We start from the raw sequence: 21,340 nt of genomic DNA, 5'->3' as shown, positions 1-21,340 counted from the left end.
CAGAGTCGCGGCTAGCAGGTTTTTTGTTTTGTTTTTTGAGACCGGGAGATTCTCTTCCAGAACCTTAAAAAGCAAAACAAAAAAAACCCCCCAAACAGCAATAGGAAATATGGAGAGTTCTTGTATAGGTGACTGGCTCGTGAGGTGTTTGTTCCAGAATGAAGGGCACAATCCACCGGGAGATTTTCTTGCCCGTGCTCTTCCGCAGCTCCCCTTAACGGAGCACACGACGGAGAACTTCCCTGTGGATATTGCCTAAAGCCATATTTCACGTGTGGGAAATCCAGGCGATAGGCGTATTGTGTTGTTCATGTTGATTAAAAATAAACGAATGAATAAAGTAGTCACCTCTTCAGCGAAGGACATTGGAAGACAGACTGAGATGTTAAATTTGCCTGTGTCTGAAGTGTACCAAGAAACGCACTCAGTTGAGACGATTGGTTCGAGTTGAGTGAAAGGAGCTCTCTGTGTGTTTTGTTTTGTTTAAGTTTCTCATTTGAGGCTACAGTAGAACAATAGGCGTCACTTCTCAAACCTGTGGTAGATACCCAATGATGACAGAACAATAGGACACCCAGCAGGAACTCTGGTTTGGGGGGCCTCCCCTCTACCCCCACCGCAGGTCTACTTATGTACTTAACTGAAACAGGAATGCTATTATTATTTAAGGATTTTCGCTTGCTTTTGAATTTTGTTTCGCTTTCTGGCGCGTTGGAGATAGGCGATACTGTGGGTAGCAAATAGCACGTTTTGTGGATTCCATAATAAGGACAGGGTTCCCATCATAAAGCGGGCTTTATGGGTAGCAGAGGCACTTTATAAACTGGCTTAGTAAGCTTACAGGAAAGTAGAAGGTGGCTGGCTGGATGAGTAGACAGATTTTCTGGGGGGAACACTTGGTACGGTAATTTTGTATATCAAACGGCATTTAACTGAAGTTGCCACGGTCTTATTTAGCACGTAAGCAAAGTCAATGGCAGTGATAACTCTAAAGTCCGCTGCAATGTACTTCTTTTCGTCCTGATTCTTTTGTGCTACACTTAACCTATTGAGGTTAGCGTGTTTGTGTGTGTGCGTTATTTTGTGCTTGGAGGCAATGTGACACTCGGTTGTAAGAGGCGGGGTGGAGGGAGGTGGGGGCGCAGAGCCGCAGGTCCTCAAGAAATTCAGGGGCTGGAAAATTCGCCACTAGTGGATGGTGCAGCTCTTGAAATAACCGGTCGTGGTAGTCTTTGGCAGCTGGTTGAGGAAGGGAAGGCGCTGGAGGTTAAAGATGCCGTGTAAGGCAAGGAGAGCTTCGGGGCGAAGGGCGCCAAGGGTTGCCCTTTGTGAAATACAAAAGGTCTCAGAAGTTGGGGGCGGGAATGTCCAGCTCAGGCTAGGAATCGGCAGTCCCCCAGTCCTAGCTGGATCGAGAAAGTGAGGCGCTTCAAAGAGCCGGAAGGTGAAAGTCAGGCTGGGCGATTCCTCAGTTAGAAACAATAGCACAACTTGCAATAGGCAGGGAGCGCCCAGAGCTGACAGGCAAGTCCAAGGGAAGATGGAAACCTCTCAGGGTACTTAGCTGAAGATCCCCCTACCCGTTGTCTCCTTTGCTAACCAGCGGAGTTTCTAACGCCGCCCCGAGTGCTGCTATTTTACCCTGTCTGGTAGTGTAAACCTTTATGTAGTGCAATTAGACCAACACGGTGATTTTCATTAAATATGAATGGCGACAAGGAGGGGGCTTCGAAGAGCCCAGGGGAAAAGCCAAGAGTCCCTTTCTTTCTTCCTTTCTTCCTTCCTTCCTTGAGATTTTAATCAAGAGACACTTCCCTTTCCTTTGCATATATGGGTTTGGATGGATGGTTTTCATCCATCGAAACACATATAGAAGGAAAGATGGAAAGATGGATGGATGGATGGATGGATGGATGGAAGGAAGGAAAATAGAAAGATTTAGGGGGGAGTGAGTTGGGGAGGGATACACGAAGGAGAAAAGAAAGGGAAGAATATATCCGAGTTGTTTTTAGAAAATCACATTAATACTGTACCCTAAACATGTGGACGTAGCATTATTAATACCCTCTCCCCTGTTAAATCATCCTGGCCCAGATTCCATCATGATACGGGTTCTGCAGGGGGAACCCCCAGCGTCCAAGCCCTCCTCTCCTCTTTGCTTCTGAAAGGGGCTCTTGAATGTTGGTGGGTGGATTAGAGAGGTGGGATGGGGAAGCAATGTGCGGGAAACAGGATCGCTCCCATTCTCTCACCCTTTCTGGACACAAACTTCCCAAGCCCTTGCGGGGGGAAACTCTGGGTCCGGATCTCGCAGGAACATAAATGGTGGTGGTGTCAAAAAGGCTTCCACACGTCAGGGAAATAGGAATGATTTCAGCAGTAGGGTACCCCTAAGCACATAGAGTTATATGCAACTAAGTTCTACTGAGAGCAGACCTATTGAAATCAGCAGACGGACGTTGGCTGTTAATTGCAGTGACTCTACTCTGAGTAGGATGAACCCTGAATACAACTCTTTGGCTTTTTAAGGAATGCCTTCTAAATTTCGGTGGACTTTACTTTCAAATGAAGAGGGTCCCGATCCACTGAAGGAGTCCTATGGGGGCTCTGGCGTAGCTCTCGTTTGTTTCAATGGGGTTGGAGAGCTTCTCGTTGGACTCGTTGGACTTCTCGATACAGCTGTGTTTGTCATAAGTGAATGTGCGAGAGGTTCTGAAAACGTCCAGCGCCTGACACAATGTGAGATAATATAAGGACGACGACAGCAGCCGCAGCAACACTACTAGTCGTGGTCCGGACATTCCTTTTACCTTTCTATTCTTTCGTTGTGATTCTTCAAACCAGTCGTATACTTCTTTCTCTATCCTTCTCCCTCTCTGTTCCTTTCCTTCTTTCCATTGTATCGTCGTTTCCTTCCGATGCTCCCCTACACATCGACCTTACACTCTCTCCGTTGCTTCCCTTCCTCAAAGAAGACCACATCAGTTTCCCCCTAGCCTAGATCTTTGTATTTGCTGAAGACCCAGCTTCATTAAATCATAACACATTTCCCTATTTGTGTTCATTATCGGTCTATTCATCGATCGAGGTAATATAATAACTTTGCTGCCGGAGTACTTTTCTACAAGCTGTATCAGAATGTGCAAAAAAAAAAATCGTTGCACTTTTCGTTTTGTGTTCTGTGCATATTTCTTTATTAACACGGCTGATCTCCAATATCTCAGAAGATTAGCAATATTGCTGGGGATGATAAACGTAGGAATGAGATAAATAATATTTCAAACCCTCTTGATTATTGATATATTGATTATTCCTCCCACACACACTTCCAAATTGCTTCTGCTACTTAGTTGCAAGTTTCTTTTCCTGTCATCGTCACGTCAGAATTCAAATCTATTCACGAAACGGGAGTTTCCTTTCTTATATTTCCCCTCACAAGAGCTTTATCCACAGAGAAATCTGTGGCGGTGAAATCCAGCGTGAAGCTCAGCGAGCACCATTGAAACGAATGGAGACCTCTTGAATGCCACCATTAAAACTAATGGGACCTCTTGAATGGGTCTTGAGTCCACAGGAGAACTTCCTTCTTGATCAACCAAGTGAATAGTGCCAATAGAGGGGAAAGCTTTTGTTTTTTAAATAGAAAAAGTATAGTTTGCTTTATATGATTTCTGGCTCCACATCGCCTTTAAATTCCAGTTGGACCCATGAAGGCGAACTCACTCTTGGATTTTGCTAATCCAGAACTCAGTTTCCTAAATTCTATGTCTGTTTTATCTAGAAACAGTTCTCACTGGTACCGATTACATTTTTGTGCAGTAACCGTACTTGGGATCTCAGCCTTATGCGCAGTTCCCACTATTTTTAAAATCAACTGATGAACGAGCCTTCATTTTCTTTATATCCTGCATGCATCTGTTCTCCAAAGCTCAAAGTAAGTTGCAGCAGCACTCCTTCCCTCCCACAATCTTCCAAACCATGGAACAACACTACGGATATATATTATAAATGAAACAACAACAGTCAATTGAAATCGAAATCTCAACTAACCAACCCCCCCCCCGCCAGTACCAGTTTTCACCCTAACAGCTGGTGTGGTGTAGTGGTTAGAGTAGCGGAATGAGAATAGCGCAGATCCAGGTTCAAATCTCCACTTAAGCCTACTGAACGGTCTCCCTCTCAGCTTCCCTACCTCATAGGGTTGTTGTGTAGATGAGAGGGGAGAACCTTGGAGGCCACAGGGAGGAGCTCTCAGGAAGAGCCAGACAGACAGACAGACAGACAGACAGACAGACATTCGCTAGTTAGGGCTACTCCACTTCCGCTTTATTTTTTAAGCCATTGACTCCTGTGGGTAACTTCATCCTGGTTTAGTGAACTCTAGAAGAATCGGGTTGCTATCAGTAACCCGATGACACCTAGTCTAACTGGCAGACAACCTGGGGGGAACAATGAGAGAAATTCCAGCGTTCACTGCCTAAGGGGGGAAACAACATTCAAAAAATCCTGTGGCACCGTAAAGGCTAAACAGAGAGCTGAGGAACCCGTGGCCCTCCAGATGTTGTTGGGACTCCAACTCCCATCAGCCCCAGACAGCATGGCCAATAGTCAGAGATGATGGGAGCTGTAGTCCAGCAACATCTGGACGTTCCCTACTCCTGAGCTAGCACATTGGTTACCGTATATCAAAAGTTTCCGTGGAGTACAGTCCACGAAAATGCTCTAATACATATGCTATCTTAGAATAACTATGGTACTCTTTGTTCCAACTAACATGTCTGCCCCTCTGGAATAGCATAAGGCTTCAACCCTGTAGACCCTTACCCGGGAATAAGTCCCATTGGACTTACTCCCGAGTAGACATGCCTAGGATTATACTGCTAGTGGAGGGAATGTTGTATTACCGATACATTGCCAATGCAATGTGCACTCCAATAAACTGTACGCAAAAGGTTCCTTTGCTGTGAACTGCCAAAGATTCTGTCTCCGTGCACCACTAATCGGTTTATCCCGAGTGATCATTTTTACAAAGGGTTATAAAATTTTAAGGCGAAAGGCTCTGTTCTCGTAAATTTAATTCTTGGAGGTTTTAATCAAGTCAAGTCAAAGGGATATTGGAACGGTGGGTCCCTTAAGGCCACATTTGCCAACCCTGAGGCTCATTGTGTAACAACCCCATTCTTACCTCCCTAGCAGACCGACTCACACATAACAGAACGAGGAAGCCCTACAGCATAGCGGAGAGACCAGGTTCTCCAATGCCAAAGGCGCGAGCGGGAACAAAGGAGAGGAGGGTGGAGTTCACGCATGACGCTGAAAGCTCCCCGGAAACTCTCACGCTATTTGTATCCACGAGGGGATGTTGCTAACGCGAGCTAGAAAAGAGTCACGCTAGCTCGCGAAAGCATACCGATAAAGTTCCCGTTCTGCAAATCAATATCCCTGACGGCTAAGCAAGCAAATCCAAACTAAATGAAACAACCCGGGCAGACCGATTTTAAATGCATTTATACCCCGCTAGTTAATTATATGGGTATATTTTGGATGGAACACTGGACTTACTTCTAAGTAAATCTGTTTAGGATTGGGCCACTAGATTGATTAACTTGGAGCGCAGTGGCGACTTTACTTTCAGCGCCACGGAGTGGAGTGTGTGTTGATTTACTATCCATAAAGGACCTTACATCCAAGTAGGGCTACATAAATTTCATGACTAAAGTTAGGCCAACTAGTAGATCTGACATCTGGAATATACACAGCCCTCCATGTAAGCGAACCCCATTCATTTAAGTGGAGCAGACTGCCGCGCAATGAATATAATGACTTCGATGTAATGCAGAATATAACAGTATACAGCTATGTACCATTCATAAATTCATTGGGCGTGAGCCAACAGGAAGTTCTCCTGCGCAAATTCCACTGAAATGGAAATAAATGAATTCTAATCGTTTCAGTGAGACATTTTCAAGTAACGTCAGGTACTGGATAGGGAGGGCAGATTACTTTGCCTCATATAATGCTCTCGTGATAAATATAAATATAATTGAGTCATTACATTTATCATGTTATAAGCAGAACAAATTTTGTCTACTTTGGATTAGATTAAGCATATGCATTTAGGGGTGCTGCGGTGTTAGAAAACAGTGAATGGGGTAGCAAGTTCGAGCAGTGGCTGCAATGCTAAAATATGCTGTGTACAATCCACCGGGAAGGTCTCCTGAGCACCTCTCCCTGATATGAAGGTTCCCATTCATTTCAATGAGATTTGGCAAGAGAACTTCCCCCTGTATTTTCCTCCACTAGACATTAGAATCGGGGTGCACGCTGAAATCATTGGGGGAATGGATTGCTGGAAACTGAAATCAATGGAATTTACTTTCGGGTAATGTTATGTGGGTCTCCTCGACGAATTTGCTATTTAAAAGAAAAAAAGGACAGTTGGTTAAAATAATGCAGGCGTTCATCTTATTTTCGAGAACTCTGGAAATAAAAAGGTCACAGACGTTAAAAAAAATACAGCTTCTGCAACGTGTCTACTTTCAGCAAGGATTACTGAAAACAAAACGAGGCGGGGTGGAGAAGGGAAGAGAGGAAATACGTCCACTGCTAGACTTTTTCAGAGGGACCACGAGCGCTTGGAATCAGTGTTTCGTTCACCTCCCTCTGCTTCCTTGTTGAAGAAAGGCAAATAGTAAGAAAATGTTGGTGTCTGGCTGGGAATTATCAAATTTAAACGCTTGCTAAAGCGCTGCAGTACTAACCCATGCCGTAGGACGAAGCCAAGCCCTTTGAACAACATGGGACTCCCTTCCGAATAAACATTTCCAGGACCATAAACTGGATAGACATGTGCGCGCCCAACCCCAGCGCCTACCCGCGCAGGCGTTCTGAGGCGTAGAACTGGCCCTTTATAAAAGGAGAGTGTTATTTCATGTCATATTGTGGGGATGCATTTCTTTTTAAATTTAAAAACAAAAACAAAAAAAAACTTCGGCTATTAGCTATTCCCAGGGGGTCAGAAAACTCCGGGAGACATGTTGAAAGGGCAGATCAGCGAGGCATGAATGAAAAAGGGACCATGTACACACCGGATGGGTTCCAAAAATGGACGCGATGAGGGAATCACTAGCACAGGAAAAACCGAAGGCTAAAGCGACCTAGCTTTACCAAAAAGGGCTCGTTCTTTGTTAAAAGGCCAGTGTCCCTGAGCGCTTGGTTTCCAGACAGAACCCAGCGCCAGCTGCAGGCAACTGTAGATAGCGTGGGATGAGGAGGGGGAGGCCGCCTCCAGATTCCACGTGAATTTATTCCTTTGTTCCTGGCTCTGCTACCACCCAAAGGCTACCGATCTCAAACGACTTTCAGCGCAAAAGCCAGCAATTCCAGGCCAATCTTTGCCAGATCGTGGTGCCAGGTAGAAAGGGAGGGAGGTTCACACATAATAGCGGGACGGGAAGACATCTAGGATATAGACGATAAAACAAGGGATGATGGAAAGGGTGAAAAGTGAAGACACCAGCAAGGGTTGAGTTGGGTTACTGGTAGAAAAGTAACGGGGGGGGGATACGAAAAATATAATGGCTTAATGGATGGGATTAAAGCTCGAGGAAGGCACGCCACGTTTGGCAAAGATCTAAGGACAGGGGGAAAGATGCATGGGTGGATAGACGGAGATTTTGCTAAAGACCACGTTAAAATGTCATGCAAGGCCGTTCCCATTCGCAATGACCTTTTCTCAGCTCCTTACCTTTCCGTGTTTAAGCATAAACCCGTAGCGATTTGCTATTTAAAACAGCCAACAGTAACAACATTTTATTTGAACCCTCTTGGTTTTTTATTTTATTTTTATTTTATTTTAACAAAGAGAGATATCTCAGTTAGCCTTTGCTCTTTTTCGATCCTTTTTTATTCCTCGCGTGAGAGACTGCTGAGGAAGAGAAGGGGGGGGAGGACATATGGAATCAATTTCGTATCCTGACGTTGAGAACCAGCCAATTCCTGTTGGTCTTTTAAAACCAGAATCCATTTGGTCCCTCTCTATCTGGCACCTCTTGTCAGTCAGTAGGATCCCCCCTCTTGCAACATTTTTAAGTCTTTATAAAGAGAAACAGCCTCGCTTAGAAACGAGAGAGGCTTTCCTCCTCCTTTTCGGAGGTGGAGGGGGGTGGCAGAGGGAGAAAGCATTGTTGTCCCGTGAAAAAGTATTCCGTGTCTTCGTCTTGCTGCAGAATATCTTTATTTCATTTTTTATTATTTTTGCTCTCTCTTCGTGTCTCGGAAACCATTGTATTTTTCCTTCTGTCAAGTTGGAATCCAAGAGAGAGCCCCCCCGCCCCCGTTCCTCAAAAAAATAATCAAAAAAATCAAAGCTTCCTTGCGGTGGAAAAACCGACCCCCCAAAAAGCCTCAAGACAAACCTTAGCAGCAAAATCTACAGAGCTACAGTCAAGTAGTTCTTCTCTGTCTCTCTGTCTCCTTCTCCCAAACTGGCTTCCTTCGAGTTCCTCTGAACCTCGTGAGCCGCCTTCGATCTTCCTGCTGAAGTCGTTTGGTTGAGAATCGCTGCAGGTAAGAGGGATTAATAAAAATAATAATAATAATAATAAAAGAAATTACAAGACAGATCAAAACAAATCCCAAACCACTATACAACTTCTTCTGATCCTAGCATAGGAAATTCCAGGGGCCGTTGAGATTTAATTAATAGCTCTGACAAAGCTTGGGAAGGCGTCCATTGGTCCGCTGGAGTTCTAGCTTGAAGCACAGCCTCCCCTCCCCAAAACATCACCACCACTCTCAGAAACTAGTCCTGTAGCTTGACCAGAAAAGGCTGGGATATAGTAAACAAATGATATTAATGATCTCCTGATAATGGTTGGATACTGGGAGTCCAATGCAAATAAAATAAAGGGGACGCAGGTTGCTTCTTCCAAACCTGATGTTTGAACCAAATAGGTCCCCCCTCCGCGCTTGCCGCCCCTCCCAGGCCACATTTGTTAAATGTTTAACGCCTCTGGGTTGTTTGAAAGGGAAAACTACAAACGCTTCTTTATGGGAGGGGAAGCCTGGTGTTAAACAGAGAGATGTGATTTATGGTGTTGAGAAAGTTGTGTTTATTTGAGGTGGCTCCTGTCACGACCAGCCTTTTCCTAGAAGACCAAATCTGTATCCCTTCCCTTTTCTCCCTCTCTCCTCTCCCCCCCCCCCCCGTTTCTTTTATGTTTGTGAGTTGTAGTTAACAAATATCTTACCGGAGTGTGAAGCAAGCAGTGTTAAGTCTCCACAGAACCAGCAATGTAAAACAAAGCTTGCGGTTTTACCTTGTAGGGGACCGCCTTAGTCTTTCAGAGACTGAGACATCTTACCAGCTTGTTTCTCCTCGCCATCGTATTTAGCAATGCACGCATTGTTTGGCCTTTGCAAAATCTGGGGGTGCACCCTTAACCTGGACTCAAACCCCACCGAACACAACGAGGCTGCAGTCCTATACTCACTAAACAGGGAGTAACCTCCATTGAACTCAGTGGGACTTGCTTCTGAGTAGACATGTATAAGATTGCACTGTGGGGTTTATCTCAGAGGAACAATGCATAGAATCGGGCCAACTGATTGCAATCCTATTGCACAGAGGAGCGAGTCCAACCGAACTCAAGGAAGTTTCTTCCAGGTAAACATGGACTATTTGGACTATTTTATTCTTTCCAGAGTTTCATGGTAAAGAATGCAGTCCGCATTCTATAGAAATAAAGGGCAAATTTCTCTTACACTTGAATGGCTGTACTTCTTTTTGTTTTTGTTTTTTTAAATGTTTTTAATGCTCTTAGACCAAAGGAGGGAAGGGACTCTTCCATCAAATTGGTCCTTCCTTTCTTCTTTCCTTGTTCCTTACAATTGCATCTGACATAAGAATTCTTCTTATGTTAGGAAGCCAGGGCTTTTTCATTCTGCTGAGTCTTCGGGAAGCAGAGGTTACAGTCAAACTTACACACCAAAAATAAAAAATAAAAATAAAAGGGAGGAGGGTGAAATAGATAAAGCCACTATTGCTGACAGTACAAATATGTTCTGAGTTCAGGATGGCGATGTTAATAACTCAGTTCCTGGGACCATACCCTAGCTATAAACGTACACTTTTTTTATTAAAAACAAACAAAACACCACCCCAATGTCTAATATTTCCTCCGGCAAAGTAATGCCATATTGGAAGAGAGCAAGAACTCTGCTCTCTGAGCGCCTCCCTTCCCTGAAAATTGCTTTGCATTAAATTTCCTCAGCTCCAGAATCATCTTCCTTACTAGCCTCCAGCTAAACTTGATTAAAAAAAAACTGCTTGATGCGTTGACAGATGAAATCCAAGAGGAAACCACAAGGCCCTTAAGTGACCCTAATTTAATCGATTTTATCATAAATCATCAACTTGATGAAGAACCAAAGTTTTCATTGAAGGAAATTGATATTAATGGAGTGGCTGCTTCTTTAATTCAGATGTTGTTTTCCACCAGTTCGAAAACAAACTCAGTTGGCATTTTCTGGGCAACTTCTATGGGAATCATGTTGGGTTGCTGTTGTTATTTTAATTATCTTAATTAGGACAGTTTAGGTAGCGACGTGCCAAAGAACCACAAGGAGCCTCTTGGACTTCAGCAAGGTTCCATTACAGCATTGAGGATCTATCTAGACTGTGGTCAGATTTTAATGAATGCAGCACCAAATACCAAACCACTTGCCTCCGATAAGCCACCAGATCGGAAACGTCTGTCTTCAGAAAGAGCAAGGATGCTGGTTCCCTATCAGCTATTCATCATGCTACCTAGCTGTTTGGGAATTGGAGAGCGAATGAGAGAGAGAAGGCTATTTGGCCCATAGTTTATAATATAATGATTGCGAATTTCCAAAACGCATTTTTGAATGTGTCAAGTCCTTGCGTTTACAAGTAGATCTGCAAGCACATCCCCATCCCAAGCAATGACTTAAAACCAAAGCTCTAAGTCATGCCCCACAATACTGCTTTTGAGGGCCTGTTAAACATTGGCCGCTTTCACAATTCTTCATCTTGCAATTAAAAATTAACTCTAGGCTTCAGCTCTATGCCCGTCTGTTATGGATGCCTAAGTCCCAATTAGCCTTTAGGTATGCTGATGAATGCCATAGATCAAAGAGCCTTGGAGGGTTTCAGTAAAGCAGGAAACGGGACAAGGAAACGGCTGGTTAATATGTGAAACCTAATATATCTAAGGGTGGATGAAGAAAACGCAACAGAATGGCATTCCCAATCCTACACGCCTCTACGTGGAATCAAGTCCCACTAATTGTACTGCAACTTAGCCCCATGGAGATGGCTAGCATCCCCAAATAGAGACGGGGGTGCAAGCGGGAAGAAACTACTTTGGGATAAAAAGAGCAGATAGTCACCTTCAAACTGGTTTGAGATGGTGTCTTAAAATGCAAAGAGCTGCTTTTAGAGTAAATGGCTAGAGACCAATAGGTTATCCCTGTACAGTGGTACCTCGGGTTAAGTACTTAATTCGTTCTGGAGGTCCGTTCTTAACCTGAAACTGTTCTTAACCTGAAGCACCACTTTAGCTAATGGGGCCTCCTGCTGCCGCCGCGCCGCTGAAGCACGATTTCTGTTCTCATCCTGAAGCAAAGTTCTTAACCTGAAGCACTATTTCTGGGTTAGCGGAGTCTGTAACCTGAAGCGTATGTAACCCGAGGTACCACTGTATAGGAGAGGAGTGCTTATCTGTTCTCTCTGTCTGTCTCTCTCATACCATCCTACCCTTTCAGTCTTTTCCTGCCTATTAATTATGTAAACCTGTTTATTACCATTCATGGCACCTTCCAGTACCGCGGCTGCTGGCAATTACAAGCTCCAATAGTGTGCTGAGCGCTTCACAGAACACCCAAATTGCGCAGTCTCTGACAGCAGATTCTTAGCAATATCTGCTACCATACAGTAAGCCACTCTGTACCTCCTTGTGTATGAAGCAGAACCAAAATGCCGAGGAGGATTGTGTCCCTCTCTTCGCTCCTCCCGCTCCCCCGCCCAAAGTTAGTGATGGTAGATGACTCCGCTTGTTGTGGTTATATATTTTAACTCCCACCCCCTTCTCGAACTTTATGATGTTATGACGGAACTCGAAGTGAAGGAAAGGGGAGGGGGGCACTCCAGCTCCATAAAGTTTGACTAGAACTCGGGTATTTGCCTGCCTTTTTTGCCATTTGGCAAGTTTCCAATATAAGAATAGCTAGCTGCAACCTCAGAAGGGAAGCCTTCGCCTTGCCTGAAAATATTTTCCTTTCTCCTTTCTTGTAGGCGCAATTTCGCTCTGTGGTATCCAATCGTCATCTTCCTTCCCAGACAGAAGTAAGTGGATTCTAAATTTAAAAGTTGTGAACTGAGAGAATTATAGCTTGGCTCCCCCGCTTTTCTTTAACGGGGTGAAATCTGCCTTCTACTGCTGAGATCAGGGTCTGCTCTCCAGGCCACTGACCTCCAAAGAAGCCCAAAAGGCTGAAGGATAGAAGTGATGCACATGGATAGGAGTTTGTTTTCTCACCCTTTTCCTCCCCCTTTTTGCATGCATGACTCTGAATAGTGCATTTTCATGCCAAAAGAGAGATTATCTGAAACTTATTGACGACGCCACCGCTCCACCAGCAAGCAAACTGTCTTCATTACATTTATCACTTGCTTGAAGCTGCAATCTTCCCCTAGTCCAAATCTTCCCTTAGACTATCTTCTATTAGTCCAAATCTTCCCTTGGACTATTGAAATCAGTGGGAATTTGCTCCGGAGTAAACATGCCTAGGATATCGCGGTAAATCAGTGAAGAGGGGTGGAGTCTTCACTTTAGTCCCCATCCACCTCACAATCCACTTTAATTTCTCAGCTAGGAAAAATAGCCAAGGCCTTAAATATGTTTACGTGGAAGTAAGTCCTACTGAATTCAATTGGCCTTTCCTAGTAAGCACGACTAAAATTGCAGCGTTGCTGAGGAGCTAATCAAGTTTTATCTGCCCTGAATGAAGTTCTGCAGAACTCATGCGGAAGTAAGGTTTTCAAGAACGCTACACGGGCTCCCATGGAAGCGCTATTTTCTCCCAATTGACGCTGCTATTAAGAGGTCGAGCGTGGGTGTGGAACTGGGCCTCCTCCAGGCCAGCTCAGAGCCGCTTTCTAGTAAACCAGGAAGTGCTTCTGCCTGCTCCCACGGTTATCTCCGGCCAGGAAGAGATAACAACGCTGAAAATTTGAATCCTGGCGGGGGGGGGGGCGGTGAGAGAGGAGGAAGAGGAGGAGAAGTGAGCCAGAAAGGCTAAACTGCTCAGTGAAATAACGGAGATATCGTGATTTCCTTCGTCAATTTCACCCTTGCTGAAGGAGGGACCGCAGGGTGTCGCGTATGGAAGCTGCAAAAAAGATTGGTTGCTACTCAACAAAGTTTTACTCAGAGTACGTCCATGGAAATTAAGGGATATGACTAAGTTAGGCCCATTACTTTTAATGGGACTACTCTAAGTAAAGCTTCCTTGAATGCCATCCATTCTCCTCTTTCCTCCTTCCCGGTTTTTTCTCCTTTTTGGGGGGGAACACATAGATCCAAGTAATAAAACTCGGTAGCAAGAACCTAATAAGTTTGCCAGCTTGAAGTTAATCAGGTGGGAACAGTAAGGTGCGAGGTCTAAGTATTTTAAGAAAACACAAGGAGAGAAATTTGAAAATGGTCACGTCGTGAAAGTATGGTTCAGTCCTTTATTTCATAATTCGAAAGAAAGACAATGCAAGAGGTCAGCTGCCTAGTATCTCAAGGTCCCGCTCACACGAACACGTCATGTGAAGTAGGTCCTACGGTGTCCAGTGGCTTTTACTTTCAGGTAACCGCATAGGATTGCAGCCTTAGCAGTAAATAGCATTCAGAATCAGCTTGCGGTCAGGTTGTCCCTGTGCTTAGACGAGAAAGCCCTCGCTTTTGATACGAAACACGTTCCCTGGTAGCAAATCCCCTTGAAAATGTAGTTTCCATGGAAATCCAGATGCACGTTTCTGCTTGGGGAGAGTTACTCAGGTTCTCTGATCTTCCTCCTTTTTAAATATGTGCTGGACTGTCCCGTACAAGTAAAGCGCGCCCACGCCTCCCCTCTCCAGCCGCCCCAACTGCAGAACAAGTCCCAGGGACCACTTACACAAGACGAAGTGCCCCCCAAGAGGGTGGAGCACAACACAGACTGGGATTGGGGGGGGCTCTCTTTCCTTCCCCCTTTTGGCTGTTGTTGTTGTTTATGTTTTATACTTTGGAGGCAATTTAAAGCTACTTCCGTTGATTGACCATTAATCCGGTGAGTTATTAGGCTTCTAAACCAAAGGTCGTGGGGGAGAAAAAGTTACAATCCATCAAGGGAAACAATCGGATAGAGAGATGGTGGTTTATCCTGAGTCGGCGCATGGGTAGAGTTTGCGTGCACGTGTGGCTATGAGAGGATTAAGGAGGAGGAGGAGGGAGAATGTTAATCGCACACTTATTTGGATGTAAATTTCGTTAAGTCAGATGCACTTACACCCAAACCAAGTTCTTTAGAACTGAAGTTCTCTTAAACCTGCTCCTATGTAACCAGGGAAGACATCTTAGGATACAAATCCCTAAAACAAAAAAAACAAAAACAGATAAATATTGTAGTAAGTACTGCTGGCTTCCGGGAACATTTCCCTGTGCACGTATGACAGAACAATAGGGTTTGCTCAATATATTTTGCCGCCTGAGGTGTAACAGCAAACAGCACTACTTTCCGCAGTCACCTCCCTCCGTCAGGTGCCCAAGATTGGTCAGGGTATTTTGGCAGCTGAAGTAAAAAAAAAGAAGAAGAAGAACAAAAACTCCCAGACAGTGAAAGTACTAGCAAAAAGAACCCAATAACAATATCTAACATGACTAACAATGTGATGCCCTTTTGTGACACCCAAAATCAACTGTCTGGGGCAGCTACCTCGCTTTCCCTAATAGTTGGGCCATAAACAACAGGTTTTACCCAACCATCCACCAGGAAGCTCTATTTCTATATAACTTATACAAAGTTTTAGAGCCATAAGCACAAATATGCATTCCATAGATGACTACACGGATAGGTAGATTAAAAGCAACTATAGCTACAGTGAAGCATCACTGATGTTAAATAAAATAAACAAGGTTTGTAGAGAATTTCTATACAAAAGGACCCATATAAAGATTTCTTGTCTTACAACAACTTTGGGGAAGTTTTTTCAGTCCACATCTTTCACTGGCTTCTGGGCAACCAGAGGCCACATGCCAGTACTGGGAGGGGCCAGAGACAAATGTGGGTGGAGGAATGAATGCAAATGTTACCTTTGTACTGATGTCTGATTTCTACACACATTCACTCACCCTTATTCATCCTCCATCAAGGCAAGCAAGAGCCATTATCAGAGTTCCATAATACATTCCAGCCAGGCAAGAATACTTGAGGAGGGTGGCAGACAGGGCTAGAGAGATGGCTGTGGCCTGGGGAAAGCCCCAAGGGCCAGGTAACGATATCTAGAGGGCCACCCAAGGTCTGAGGTTACCTGCTCCTATTCCATAATGTGCTACCACTACTGGTAGCCTTGATTTCCACAGCAGAAAGGGAAGATAAAAACGTAAAGGATGGATGGATGGATGGATGGATGGATGGATGGATGGATGGATGGACGGATGGACAGACAGTATTTCTGCAATAAATAACAACAGCATTAAGTAATGCCATCAGGCCACATAGAAAACCTTATGTTGAAGAAAATACACGAAGAAGACCAGAAGACACCACCAAACACTAGAATGGGAGAGTTTCTGTCTTTTTGCTGCTTTTCCATCTTTTTGGTGGGTACTGAGCAGAAACTTTACCCCATTAAAATAGACGGATTTTGGTATGTGGGGAGGAAGTTTTCTCCTTCCTGAAGGCACTTTCCCCTTCCCTATAGGATTTTATGTCTTTTAGACTTGGATTGCTCCACTTCTGCTCTCTATCCAAAGGCTAACACCACTTATGGGGCTGTCTTGGTGACCCACCTCCCTGGCGCACTACCCCTGCCCTCCAAAAGCCAGCAGCCGAGATTTAAAAAGATGGGAATGACTTCTCCCTGAAGGTGCTCAGGACCACTTCACACGTGCGTTTTATACCTCTCACTGTCTTATCATCATACTAAGGCAATACTGGATGACTCGCAGCTGAACGTGCAAACTGTAGTTAATGAACTGCAGCAGCAGTAGCAGGTTAGCAGAAATCGTTTTAGTAAGATGCCTTCATTTGCGTTGGCCTCATTTTGCCGCCACTAGGTTTATTCACTGAGTCCCAGAAGCGTGAGAATATTATTATTATTATTATTATTATTATTATTATTATTATTATTATTAGCTGCTAGATTTCTCACACATAGAAACACTCCACAATGAAACAAAACAAACAAAAAAGCAACAACTTTATTTATGATGCAAAGAACTAATAATTTAAACTCAGAGCCAGAAATAGCACACCGATGATTGCAAGTGGTATAAGTGGCCCGGTGCCAACTCGGTGGCCGTTCATAGGGGAGGGCGCCTCTAGGAACAACAAGAAGCAGTTGGAATGAAGCTGGAATTATTGCCAAAGGCTGCAGAATTGAGATGGGGGCAGCTGGGGCCTCCCGGGCGTGATTTATATTCCAGAGGTTCTGCGACATGCAGGGATACCGTTCGGGGAGTGTTGGTGTGTGGTTAGCGGACGTTTTTATTGCAGATTAATAATATTAGCATTCAGAACGGAAAACCGGGTTATTAGAGCCAAGGAATGTTTCCCCAAACGAAAATATTTTTAAATGATCTCTCCCTCTTCCTCCCTCTCGTTTTTTCTCCTAAACCAAAACCTTACCCAAGCTTCAGTGATAAATCTCAAAGTAGTTCGCCTTCCACAAATCCTCGGTTAATTGTTTGGCGAATTCGCTTTCTCCTTCGGCCCATTTTGTTCGCCTACACATGAGAATGCCAGACACCATCTGACTACCCTTCTGAATCTTACTAGACCTCGGTGGGATTAAAGTTGGGATCTCCGGCAGGCTTTAACTTGAGAGCAATAGCCCCTGCTTATATGCGTTGGGTTCGTGTATGCCCTATTGCAAAGACTCAAAGACTCAGAAGGACCTGTCTGTGTGTATTGTGTACACACGTACTCGTTGAAAATAAGCGAGGCTTACTTGCAGGTAAATGAACTGGGGTTGCTTCTCCCTTCTCTCGGACCCGGCCCCTCGCGAATATACTGCCAAAGTTAAAAAACCACGACCTGCTAAGCATATAAGAAATAAAATAAATGGATCTGGATATTCCTCCCTTGTTAGGTTATTCCTGTCATTTTAATCGAAAGACATTAAGTTCACCAACAGGAAAAAATAAACCCGTTAACTCCCCACCCCCCAACCGCGGGAAACCGTACCCTAACAACTTTAGAGAACATCAAAAGCCTCTTGCTAACAACACCCTCTCCCCAATCGGGCAAGAGAACCCTCTCTCAGTCCAGCCTGCTAGGAAATATTCGGAACGAAATGCCTCCTAAATGCGTGCTTTCGCGCCTAAAGAATGGCTCTTCTGTGTCCATGCATCATCTTTAACTTCGGTTGGCTCCCAGCACACACATGTAAACGTTAGCTGGCAACTTTTAAAGTGAGCGAACGACGATGGTAAAGACCTGGGTCCTGTTGGTGAATCTCCGGTAGGAGTGTTTGGACAGTGGTGTTATGGAACGGAGGAGGCTATTTTTTACCCAAAGTGATTTATTCGCCTCCTGTCCCAAACGTGTCTGTTTTTACGTTCTAGACTTTTACTAAACAGTCCAACACGCCCCCCCCCCTTTCCCCTCTCTCTGTATGTGTCTCTCTCCCTCTCTTTCTCTTGTTCTCTCTTTTGAACAGGTCCCCTCCTTTTTTCAAATTGTACTTCTCCATTATACCTTCAGGACCAGCAGCCTAGGAACTGGTGAGTTTTAAGAAAACACCACTGACCTATTGTGGGTCCTAAAGTGCACCGCCAGCAGCCCCTATGCCATACCAGTTTCAGAAAGACCTTAAGGATTTATTCAAGGCCTCTCTTTTTTTTTTAACAGAAAGTTTGATACTTTACATTCTGCACTTAATCGTTTTGCTTTCTACCCTGGTCTTGTTTTGAGCCTCTATTCCATGCATCGTAGTCCTCAGCATGTAAGTCAGAAGGACACGACCTGGTATGTTCAATGGGACTTACTCCCTGGCGTTTAGATTTCAGCCTTATATAGAGCAATCCTTCTCAGATGTAACCCACACTGAATTCAACGGATTTTACTCCCAGATATATACGCATGGGATTGCAGCCTTAAGTCTTGGAAGGACTAAAAGGACAGTAGACCTGGAAATTCAAAAAGACAGTATTAAATACTCACACAATGCTACTAATTCGTTTTTTAAAAGAAAAAGTAAAAGAAAGGGAGTGTTTATGCCAATAAAAGTGCTTGCCCCTCCTGAAAGTTAGGTTTACCATCCGTGGAGGCACTACTTATTGTCCAGCAGCAGACTTCTAAGTTTCACCCGGAGAATTCCACAGGACGTGTTTTGCCAATGAAGTTCTTCTTGAATACCATGGCTCAGTTGAGCGTCCAATCTCAGGATGGTCTTCCAAAGCAGAAAATAGCCCACCATCGCAAGCAGATCTAGGATTTCTTTTCATAACTCATAAAAAAAACAACCAAAGTGGACAGGAATAAGGTAACATTGTCCGGGTGGATAAAGTCACTTGCAATTTTAGGCATGAGAGACAAAGTTAGGTCTGAAAAGTTAAGTGACAAAGCTTTCCCCAAACAGGACCATTCTCAAAGATGGGGAGCACTAAGAACATCCCAAGAAAGGAATGAGCCAATTCCAGAGTCCACTCCCTTTCTGAATGCCAGTTTCCCCTTGATTCAGCAATTACCCCCTTCAAGGTAGAGGTGCAAAAAGAAGGAGGGGGAGAGAATAACAATAGCTCTCCTTTCCCCTTCTTCCTCTGCCTCGCACGCACCCAAAAATGTGCAGACACCTCAACTTCTTCCTCCCACACTCAGTTTGTAGCGGCAGCTCCCTTTCAGGTCAGCAGCAAAAGCAGAGCGAAAACGCTTTTGTCTTGGCAAGCAAAGCGCCTTGTGTTATGAGCAGGGAAGGGGGTCATAAATCTTGAGTGACTTAAAGAGACGTCATCTATCTATCTATCTATCTATCCATCTGTCTATCATCTATCTAATGTTAAATAACTTCCCTGTGTCAGGTGAACTTATCACATTCCTGCCCCAATCACAGTCGCTTGCAAGTAAATCCCAATAAACTGAATGAAACTTTGCATCCCAAATGTTCAGCATAACACGGTGAGAGGTGCCGGAAATGTAGATCAGTCAGTCTTTCTTCTTCCTTCCTATGTGTGAACGCTTGCATTATGGGTGGCATCTGACTAAGCCATACTCAGAGTAGACCTATTGACATCAATGGACTTTTACTAGTTGAAGATTTCAGCAGGTCTGCTCCGAGTTTGACGTGCTCGAATGTAACCCATAATGCATACACAACGTGAGCATTCGGGGAACCAATAGCACTCAACCAGGTTAAGTATATAAACTTTCTAAAACTTTCCCTTTCATGTCGCTCAGAAGGTTTGTAAAACTTTTCAGGGAGGTGTTCTCAAGAGCTGTTGTTTGTTTTGTTGTTTTTAAAATGCTGCTTCCTTTTGCCGCGTCTCCCTCCCCCTCTCCGCATTTGCTTGTCATAATAATTAAGTCATATCGGAGGGTTATGCAATCCATTTTGGCCAGGGTGGGGTATAATGGAGGTCTGAGAGAGCTATCCCCCGCTTGCTCTTCTGGAGGAAATTGGGGAGGGAGGGAGGGAGGGAGGGAGGGAGAGAGAGAGAGAGAGAGAGAGAGAGAGAGAGAGAGAGAGAGAGAAAGAAAGAAAGAAAGAAAGAAAGAAAGAAAGAAAGAAAGAAAGAAAGAAAGAAAATCTGCCTCTGTTCCAAAGATTTATTAGCATAACTTGACACCTAATTGCGAAGCACGTGAATCAATACAGCTTTTGCTATCCTGCTAGGCCTCTGTCCGCCACCTCTCTATTTGCATATTTCCTTTCCACTCCTGACGCCGTCAGGAAGCAACCTTGGCGTTTGCCCAAGCCCTCCCAAAGCAGGAGGGAGAAGGGGGAAAAAACCACCCCTCCGTTCCCCCAGCCCCCAGAAACGAAATCTCTACATCTCTCTCTCCTGAATCCCCCCTCAACCCCTCCCCCTCCCGCGCTTTCTTGTTTTAAATTGCCCGGTTTAACAAAAATAATAACTGGATGTTATTATTATGTCATTTAAATCTCAGTCTAAGCATTCCTTGTCGAGGATTTCATGTCAGCTATTCTTTCTGTTTCCCCCTCCTCTGTACCCTCTCTCTCTCTCTCTCTCTCTCTCTCTCTCTCTCTCTCTCTCTCTCCCCCTCTCTCTCCCTCTCTCCCTCTCTCTTGCCTTCTGCTGTTAAGCCAGAGGCCATTGTTAACCGTGAACAGGGCGTACCAAGACTATAGGGCAGCCACAATCAAAGGATTCCCTATACATCTTTGGAAGGCTGTCTAGCATCTTGTGGTTCCTACCTCTTCTCACCTTCCCCCCCCCCGCACTCCTCCCCAAACGGATTGAGAAAGAGAGAGAGAGAGAGGCGAGAGAGAGAGAGAGAGGACCCGAGCATCCCTCACCGTAAGCTCCTATAGAGATGTCCCCCCTCCTTTTGGCGTTATGACCGGATTTCTCTCTCTAGATATTCCTTGAACATTAAAAAAAAAAAAAAAACAGCACGGGAGAGGAATGGGGGGAGCTCTCCTCGCTTATTGATTGCGTTGCTTGCTGGCTGCGAAAATATATTATGTCTGCTCGCCGCGCTGCTCTCGTCAGAGGCTAAGGTAAGGTGGACCGAAATAGGCTATCAGTTTGTGAATGGCGGAGACCGTGTCTCCATGATTTATAGCTGTATGACTCGCATCGCGGTTCATGAAGAGTTCACAAGCTTTAAGCTTCCTTCCACGCAGCGTCTCTCTCTCTCTCCTCTCTCTCTCACTCTCACCCTCTCTCTCTTCTTCTTCTTCCCCCCTCCTTCCCTCCCCTTCTTTCTACCCCCCTTTCCCCCCTCTTTTTGCTATTCTCCCCTTCTATTTTCCTCCCCCTTTCTCCTTCGCCTTTTCATCTAGAACGCTTTCTTTCTCTCTCTTTGACGTGGTGCAGGATTCCCCCCCCTTTAATTTTTCAAGGGGGGAAGCTCTAAATGTAGTGAACAATTTGCTGTGAACTGG

General features: G+C 44.7%; 1 protein-coding gene across 9 annotated transcripts in view; it reads left to right on the top strand.

Annotated features, from left to right (window-relative positions):
- The window catches only part of HOXB3 (homeobox B3), an 88,317-nt gene that overhangs the window by 53,192 nt on the left and 13,785 nt on the right, over positions 1–21,340 (top strand). For 5 of the 9 annotated variants that reach the window (XM_082197339.1, XM_082197342.1, XM_082197341.1 and 2 more), the window contains one exon: positions 12,317–12,367. The exons of 1 other annotated variant lie outside the window; for it this stretch is intronic. The gene's annotated coding sequence lies outside the window, so the exon portion shown is untranslated. 3 more of the 9 variants (XM_082197343.1, XM_082197347.1, XM_082197346.1) reach the window with 3 other exon arrangements.

Source organism: Podarcis vaucheri (genome assembly GCF_965113315.1).
Source record: "Podarcis vaucheri genome assembly, chromosome: 13".
Lineage (NCBI taxonomy): Eukaryota > Metazoa > Chordata > Lepidosauria > Squamata > Lacertidae > Podarcis > Podarcis vaucheri.
The sequence above is the reverse complement of the archived record's forward strand: the minus strand, read 5'-3'. Positions and strand labels throughout refer to the sequence as shown.